General features: G+C 35.6%; 1 protein-coding gene across 1 annotated transcript in view; it reads right to left on the bottom strand.

The window, feature by feature from the left end:
* Positions 1-8,579, bottom strand: part of LOC117124609 (nitric oxide synthase, brain-like) — a 44,326-nt gene extending 35,747 nt beyond the window's left edge. The window contains exon 1 of the mRNA XM_033270905.1: positions 8,341-8,579. The gene's annotated coding sequence lies outside the window, so the exon portion shown is untranslated. The remainder of the gene's footprint in view (positions 1-8,340) is intronic.
* Between the last annotated feature and the right edge of the window lie 629 nt (positions 8,580-9,208).

The raw sequence follows: 9,208 nt of genomic DNA on the forward strand, positions 1-9,208 counted from the left end.
TTGCATCGTTTCTATTTTTGTTTGCATCGTTTCTATTTTTGTTTGCAGCGTTTCTTTTTTGTTTGCAGCGTTTCTTTTCTGTTTCCATGATTTCTTTTTTGTTTGCAGCGTTTCTTTTTTGTTTGCAGCATTTCTTTTTCTTTGCAGTGTGTCCCTTGTGGGCCATCGTAATTATGAGAGTAAGTGCCAAGACAAGAGTGCACACTTAAACAACTTAATTTCATGCCTTCGAAATCTACCTTGAATATTCTGTTAGGCCCTACTTACCAAATTTATTGGTGATAAATTTTCACACGTTAATACGTTTGACAGTGTTTTGGACACCGATCAGTACATTGTTAAATGTTGTATTAATGTTAGATGTTAGGAGAGAGCAACTTAGCTCAGTCGGCTAATCTGGTGGTAGCCACTGTGTGCGCGCTGAAACATGGAGGTCTCTAGGTCCCCGGTTCAATTTCCATCGCTGTCTCTCCTTGTATTTCAACTGGAGGGCTGAAATAAAAGTTATAATAGCGCACCGTCTTTCGGATGAGACGTTTAAACCGTCCCCCCCCCCCCTGTGCATTGATGGCCCATGTGCACGTTAAAGAACGCAGTACACTCTTCGGAAAAGAGTAGGGGATTGTCTCCCGGTGTACTGCCCAATCACCACCAGTATTCTTCTAGACTTTTGTGGGCTATCCTTGGTGTTTACACCGAATAAATCCAATCCAAGATCTGACAAAATTCCAACATTTTGCCGGATTACATGCAACTACAAAAGATCAATTCTCGAAGCCCTGCGTCATCACTTTCAGCATATCCCCTCGATACAACACTTAATGATCCATAAATTGACAGTAACTTATTGGTGTGATCTTTTTTCATCAATCTGATGAAGTAAAGCAATGTCAAGAAGGAAAGAGAAAGTTCGACGCAAAGCTAAATGAACAAACTCTGATATACATTGGGCCTCCTACAGGTTACTTAGTAATCGCTTAAAAAAATCTTCAATTCCAAATACAATCGTTACGTAGAGAACATTGCTAGTACATTTGAACAGAATCCTAAAAGATTCTGCAGTTATATTAGGGCAAGAACTAAGTTCAAATCCCTACCTGCGACATGACATGTATTAAAGCGAAAGAGGACGTTAAAAATGATAGGCCTGTTTCTTTGCTAAGTACTGTATCTAAGGTTTTTGAACGGTGTATTTTTGACAAAATTTATGATCACCTTGAGCAAAAGGTCTTTGCACGGTTTTGTCTAGCCAACTTACTTAGGTTATTCACGATTTTAGTTAGTTCTTGAAAATGTCAGGTTAGAAAGATGCAATCTACCTTGATTTTTCACGCGCTTTCCACTCTGTGCTTTATCATAAATTAATTCACAAACTTCAGAACTTTGGTATAACTGGTAATTTACTTACCTGGTTCAATAATTATATAACAAACAGAAGACAGAATGTTGTAATTGAAGGTCAACTTTCTCTAAGGTTCTCAAATAGCATCAGGTGTCTCACAAGTGTTGATGCTAGGACCATTAGGCCCCATAAAAAATATTATTTTATCATCCCCTCCCTCGTCACTTTTGGGGAAACTCTGATTTTCTTTTTATTTCAAACGGTCGTTTTTCCATCTTTTTTTTAACTTGGAAAGCTCAAGATGTCTTGCAAATATGTTTACTGGTAAAACAAAAACATATTTTTAAAATATAAATTTGATTCCATTCTTATGACTTTTTATATTATGTGTTCCTAACCATTGATTTACTTGATAACATCGGTAACATGGGCAGGCCCGTAGCCAGCATGCTTCAAGGGGGGGTTCTGGGTGTGGGGTCCAGAGGCCTGCCAAAGGGCCCCAGGTGGGGCCAAGGGGGGGGGCTAAGCCCCCGTGGGGGCCGGGGGCGAAGCCCCCGAAGCCAGAGCATTTATACGATTTTAAAAGCATGTACATGTCATTTAAATGCATGTTCATGTATATTTAAATACTTCTTACACAATTTTATTTTTAAAAATAAGATAAGACGACTACTTTTTCCAATACAGGATTTAGAACGTAAATGTTTATTGTGAAACAAAAAAACATATTTTTAAAATATAAATTTGATTCCATTCTTATGACTTTTTATATTATGTGTCCCTAACCATTGATTTACTTGATAACATCGGTAACATGGGGGCGGGGTTAGCAAAAAAAAAAAAAAAAAAAACCTCCCTCCCTCATCAGTTTTTATTCTTTGACAGGGTGATAAACTAAATTTTTTTTTATGGGGCCTTAATGTTAATGACATGCTTGATAATTTAAGACGTAACAACTCTTTATGCCGACGAGGCCAAATGTTACAGAGAAATTCATAACATACAGGACTGTCACTCACTTCAGACAGATGTTGATATTTTGAGTGACTGGTCTAAGAAATAGGATTTAAAATGTAATACTTCTAAATGTAAAATTATTCCTTTTATCAGATCAGAATCACCTGCACTTTTTAATTATATAATTTATAAATATCCTCGAACGAGTTACAGATATTAAAGATCTAGGCATCATCATCGATTCTCAATTATCTTGGGAAGCGCATTATAATGATTTATCTCTACAGCAAATCGTATGTTAGGTCTTGTTGAGCGTGTAAGTTTCCATTGCAATTTATATGTTAAACGATCTCTTTATCTAAGTACTGTTCGAAGTTAGCTTGAGTACTGCTCTACTGTCTTGTCTCCTACATCTAACATATATTAAACAACTTGAAGGAGGGAGTTCAGCATAGAGCAACTAAATTTATTTTAAATAACATTGATTTAGATTATTACAAACATGTAATTTACTCCCATTAGGCCTATGTTATTGGCGACAATTTGCTGATATTTTAGTATTCACACCGTGTTACTAGTAGTTCTTCTGTTGGTACACTTTTTGATATTCGTCGCTGTAGGACAGAATTTTCATTTCAGTTTTTTATTCCGCGTGCTACCAGAATTTAGAACATAAATTATTACACGGTAAAATTTGTAATTTAAATGTATCTGTTAGTTCTTTTATAATTAAACCTTTAAATTATTTTAAAAACAATTTCTTTAATAACCTTGATGTTCAAAATGTTTGTAGTTGTTCGCTTTCTTGTAGATGTTCCCGTTGTAGAGTATAGGCCTAATTGTTTTGTTTGTATCTGTATTGTTATGGGTTGACCAAATTGCATAGGTGTCTAGCACCTGTTTTGATCTTTCCTTGTCTTGTTTTATTGTTTTTGTTTGTAATGATTTACCGTATATGGCAGAAATTTGAATTGAAAAAAAATTGTGAGAGGCTGCATGTTCAAGCCCGCCGGCTTTTCATTGCTCTATATTTTATTCGGCATATTATGACATTTTTTAACTTCCTGCTATACGGTACTGCATGAAATTCATAATTAGCCACTGTTCATCTTGGCTATAGGCCTAATTCTCTGTCAATCTCACAGTGACATTTGTCGATGATTGCCATCAATAACTAAGAGAAACGAGAACATTGCAAACACAATCCAGTAATTCCGTGGCGGAACAATATTTCATAATCTACGTTCCTAAATAATAATAATAATAATAATAATAATAATAATAATAATAATAATAATATTAAATTAATGAACAAACAAACTTAACGCTCATGCTTACGAGTGACCATCTTGCCATTCGACGTCTACATCCAAGAAAAGTTGAACAGTCACAAGAATATTTCTAAAAAATATCTAAAACTATTGGCATCATTAATAGGCTCAAGTTCATTTTTCCACAACAAATTCTACTTTTCCTTTATAATACTTATTTTACATTATTTTACCACATTTACAGGTCATGGGGTCATGATGAGACAAGTTGTACTTCTAATCATGATCCCAATTATTATATAATTTTACTTATTTTCCCTTTTGTTTGTATTGTATAACATTATTGTATTGTTTACCATCATTGAATAAATGTCATTTGAATTTTGAATAATTAATTTTCATCTTTCAATTCAAGCTTTATTCAATGAAATGTCCAGAGCGTTGTCTAAATGTAAGTTTTGTTTACGCGTATCATTTTAATATAAACCCCGTTAACACAATCGCAAGCAATAGGCTTACTATTTAGTAATGGTTAATGGTTTCAGTGGCGGTGCCAGAGTCTGGGGTGGGGGCGAAAGTGAGTGGCAAGGTAAAATGCCGGGTTGGCCCGAAGTAGGCGTGGTAGCCTGGTTTCCATAGAATCGCTACACTGTGGCTACAGTGTTTTTAGTGCAATCGTTGTACTGCATAGCAGTCCCCGACGCAATCGGGAAGGCCCCTCGATTCGACAGACCAATCAGTTGCACCGAAAGCAGCGATTGCATGTAGCGATTTTATGGAAACCAGGCTTTACTTGCATTTACGTCAACGAGTCTAACGTTGCATCTAGACGCGAGCATCGCGTTAACAGTTAAGTTTGATTTACACTGCAATTTAAACGCAACACAACTTTGGTAATCCTTATCACATGAGAAATCAAAATACGAGCGATGAGTTTAGAGAAACTCTGTGAATGTTGACATTTTTAAATGCTAATATTGATAAAATAAAATCATTCTCATCCAACAGCGAGTGACTAGCCTTTAATTGAATGGAATGGACCTTGCCGGAATGTCAATCAAATTCAACAACTGACTAATCAGAACAGGGCCAATAATGCGCGCTTGTCCCAAAACCATACGCGTTCGCGTAAATTTACGTTGTTTTGTGGGACCGCGCAACACTATCAATGAGGCGAGGCTTAGCGGAACAGTCCATTGATACATTAGAAGTACTGTATAAGAATAAAATTCTGATTTCGAAAGGATTCGGAATTCAAACTCTTCTTAACCACAAAATTACATACACACGCCCTTGGAAATAAAATGTTCTGATAAACACACTTCACAAACTGTAGCAGAAGCCTATCGCCAAACGTTTTGTACCTACTCCCCCTGCGGGCCCGGGGATCAGTAGACAGTTTGCTATCGTCTGGAAGTTTACTTGTGAGAGTAAATCCGATGAGAGAGGTGCATGATGGATATTGCATCATAAACAAAGTTTGTTTATGATGCAATATCCACCATGCACCTCTCTCAAAGGTTTATCTCGCTCGGGCCCCGTTTTACCATTTTATCGGATTGGTCTCCCGACTGTTTAGACACGCGCTCCTAATGAGAGCTTATTTTTATTGAATATAGGAATCAACGTGATATCATTCATTTGAATCCTCGATATTCTAAAGCACAGATACACAAGAAATATCTAAAATAAAATCCCTCACTTATATGGAAAGATCATTTTAGTACAGCAGAACATTCATTAATAATCTTAAATAATTCACTTCTGCCCTTCGCTCGTTTATTAGACAGCTTTAATGTGTATACAAATTGTAAAGTTTTAGCACAGCTGTCAAATTTTTTGTGACATATATCAGTGATTTGCCTATATGGGTTTAGATATGACACCATAAAGCCCATATATGGGCGAACCACAGATTTATGCCACATAAAACCTGATAGGGTTGACAGTTCATTGATTTTTTTTTAAATTATGCATCGAAACATTCGAGAATTACATACTTTGTAGCGATTTGCATTTCATTGATATGTTCATTGACCAATTTTAAAGCATTTTATTTTATAATATTTCTTACATTATTAATTCAGTACGAAGAGTCGATCTGACCCACCCTCCTTTCCGGTCCTTTCCTTTATTCGATTATTCAAAGTCGAATGGGACACATTTCAACAATTGCTAAACTTCGCTCTATAACATAAAGCAAATCGTACAAATACCGTATTTTTTGTTTAAAATGTAGAATATTTCAAGATTCAATGATAAAATATTTATTTACTAAAGGCCTATCAGACACTCAATATATGCTGGTCTAACAATGTATTTTTTGTCATAAGTCATATATTATAATAATATATATTTCAACTCTGCTACGCCCCTGAAATGTATTCCTATGGGTAATTTCACAATAAATGGACATGCCCAGGGCATGAATCTTTAATATTAAAAGCTATTATGGCCTCTGCCAATGCGGTTATGCATGCACCCCTGTCTGTCTGTCTGTTAGGGAGATTACTCAAAAACTAAGGAATAGATCACCATAAAACTCACCCACGAACATAAAAAAAATAATGAAACCGCCAACATGTCCTGCGTACGTATTGTTCCGTATCCAGGCACGAGGCGGCGGAGGTATGCATTATATGGATTAACTGCTCTAGTTTCAAATGAAATAAGTTTATATTTTTATGATCTCATGAATGTGTATACATAAAAATCATTGAAAAAAGTAAAATGATCTAGAGCCTACTCATGAATCATGTACATTATATCAACACAAAGGTCTACCGAGAGTGTCCATGGCATAAAAATGACCTTTTACGTCATTTCATTTAAACGTTTATGGTACAATCGCCATGATTTAGTAGTTGAGTTGGTAAACACATGACAGCCTAGACACACAGTTTCAGGTTTGAACTATGACAAGGTATATTGAATCTGGGCAGTGACTGAACGGTGATTTCAAAGTGTTAAGAAATTCACTCAAATCTAGAATTTATGGTTTGACTTTTATAGCATTCTTTTAAGAAATAAATTTCATGAGATAACTAGAACTTACTGTTTCGGGTTTGATCGTTCAGTGGAGTATTTTTGTCTAAACCATCAGGTGGTTCACAGTGAATTATATAAAATTATACTATATATGTATGCATGTGTTTATATATATACATATATATATATATATATATATATATATATATACAGTATATATGTATATATATTAAATATGTATATCTGTATATAAATCATAAAACAAAGGTAAATACATGTATGTATATTTGTATGTATGTATGAATGTATGTATCCTTTTGTGATATTTCTTTTAGTCTTTTGTTATATTGCTTGCTATGGATATGTGATTCAGAAATAAAAGTTGAATTGGATTGAATTGAAATGGAATTGTATGTAGTGAGACTGATCTCATTTGACAGAAAACAAAGGTTAACGTAATTCGGGAGCATAAATATATTTATTTATACACAAATATTTTGGTCGTCCCCCTCGTACTCTAAGAAATTTTCTGGTACCCGATTCAGCTGGGTAGACTATAGCAATGCGATTGGAGTTGAATATTCTAGCTTGGTGGTAAGATGCTTGCTTTCCAATCCCATGGTCCTGGGATCAATTCCTGTCACAGTAACATGATTTTTTCTCACGACCAAAACACTCCACCTCCTAAGCCATAAAATAAGACTTAGTGTACCTAGAACAATACATACATGTATTTGCCTTTCTTTGATGATTTAAAATAAGACTTAGTCTATAGATGTAGAGCATCATGTGTGTATGTTTGTTTGTGACGGGATTGCCACTTTGAAGAGTGATTAATTTCACTGTTTGATAGCGGCTGGTTAAAAAATGTACCTCTTGCTCAATGACACAGGCGAAATGCATGGCGAAGATATAATATATAGACCTATCACCATATGATTTTCTTAAACTTCTAATAACATATAACAACATTATTAAAGAAACAAACTCAAATTATTCGTTGTGCAAGTGTAATACTTTATATTGTCAACTTTAATTTATGTCTATAAATCACTGTAATACATAAGTGCGTCGTCGAGGACTACGGTATAGCACATTTCAAGTACAGTACTGTTACAGTGAGAGTGAAATTAGTTTCACCTATGCCAAATTAAAAAAATGAATAACCGAGGCATCCTGATAAATAAATGAATAAATTCATTAATGAGCAACTGCGGATGATGCATCGGAAGAAGCTTCCTAATTAGGAATGTTTGTTAACGACAGTAAATAACGTTACCGGTACTGTTACAGTACTTGCTATATATTTACAGTATACAATGAGTATTCTCCGTGCGAAAGTAGAATTTGTACCATTAGAATTGGAAGTTTTTGGTCATGCGCAGTTAAATATGCTGTAGACACTACATTTTATTTTAGATTTGGAGAGGAGTTTCAGTTGACATCTTGAGTGAGGATACATATATAATGTGGTATAGAGAGCAATGAATACGTTACCATAACACCATTCATAAGTTCCGATCTTGATAAGCCATAAGTAAAATGTTAATCTTTACATGCAATGAGATATATAGGCCTAGTTTCTTTTATAACATTTAAAACCATCACCATTTTAGAAATCATAGCACTGAATTTCTGGTCTCCACTATCCAAATGTAGGCCTATTATCGATTTAAAAAGATAGCGCTAGTACTCTGGTAAAATCCACTGTCTACGATAGGTTTGAGTATTTGTTTCTAGGCCTATACAGAATTTGTGTTAGTAGATAACTGTAAATCTTACCTCGGTAACTAATATCGTTGCTTCGAACTTGTATAAGCTTATATTATGTTATTAGGTGGTTGCCTGAAATCTAAAATAAAACACATGCAACAGCCTTAGTAACAGGAACCAAACTGTTTCTCTGATTTTACCGATCAGACCTGGACAGCTAATCCGGTGTCAAACTTTGTGTTAACTGTGGCCGTGCAGTGACTGGAGACGAGTAGCAATGCCAAAAGTAAATCCCACCCTCTGCAATATCAGGTTACACACTTAACTGTTATATTAAGAAGTTTCGTGGACAAATTTCCTGTCTAGGATACCTAACGGATCGCAACCGCACTTTGGCAATTGGTCAGTGACGTCACAGAGATATCGCTCTCAAAGTTTACTTAAAAGTTAATAACAGGATGAGAATAGATAACAAGTGGTACCATAATGCCCGTAAATGTATATTGGAATTTGATAAAACATCCACTGAGAAAAACAAGACGAAGTCATTTATTACGAACGCAATTGTAGGCCTGATTTACTCTTTTAAGGTAATTTCTGTATTTAAACTGATTTACTTTCAAGGATGGTGAGGACCGCCACTGGTACCACCTTTTATTAAGGTAAGAATGCTTATAACAGTGCTTGTTCTGTAGATCTAATAGGCCTAACTTGTCCAGAAAGTTGGGGGGGGGCGAAAGGGGGCCTAAAGTTGGGCCGATCGAGACAACACTGTCCTAGGGGGTCCGAGGGCATGCCCCCGCGAAATTTTTGTGTTCTAGACGCCCGAAAATAACATTTAAGGCGTTCTGGGCTTATATTTTTTTCCTTTCTTTCTTTTTTTCTTCTTTTTCCCCCTTTTTTACGCCCCCCCCCCCCAAAAAAAAGGGGGGGGGGG

The sequence above is a fragment of the Anneissia japonica genome, unplaced genomic scaffold (assembly GCF_011630105.1).
Source record: "Anneissia japonica isolate Jap-2015-1 unplaced genomic scaffold, ASM1163010v1 scaffold287833_len2544123_cov190, whole genome shotgun sequence".
Classification (NCBI taxonomy): Eukaryota; Metazoa; Echinodermata; class Crinoidea; order Comatulida; family Comatulidae; genus Anneissia; species Anneissia japonica.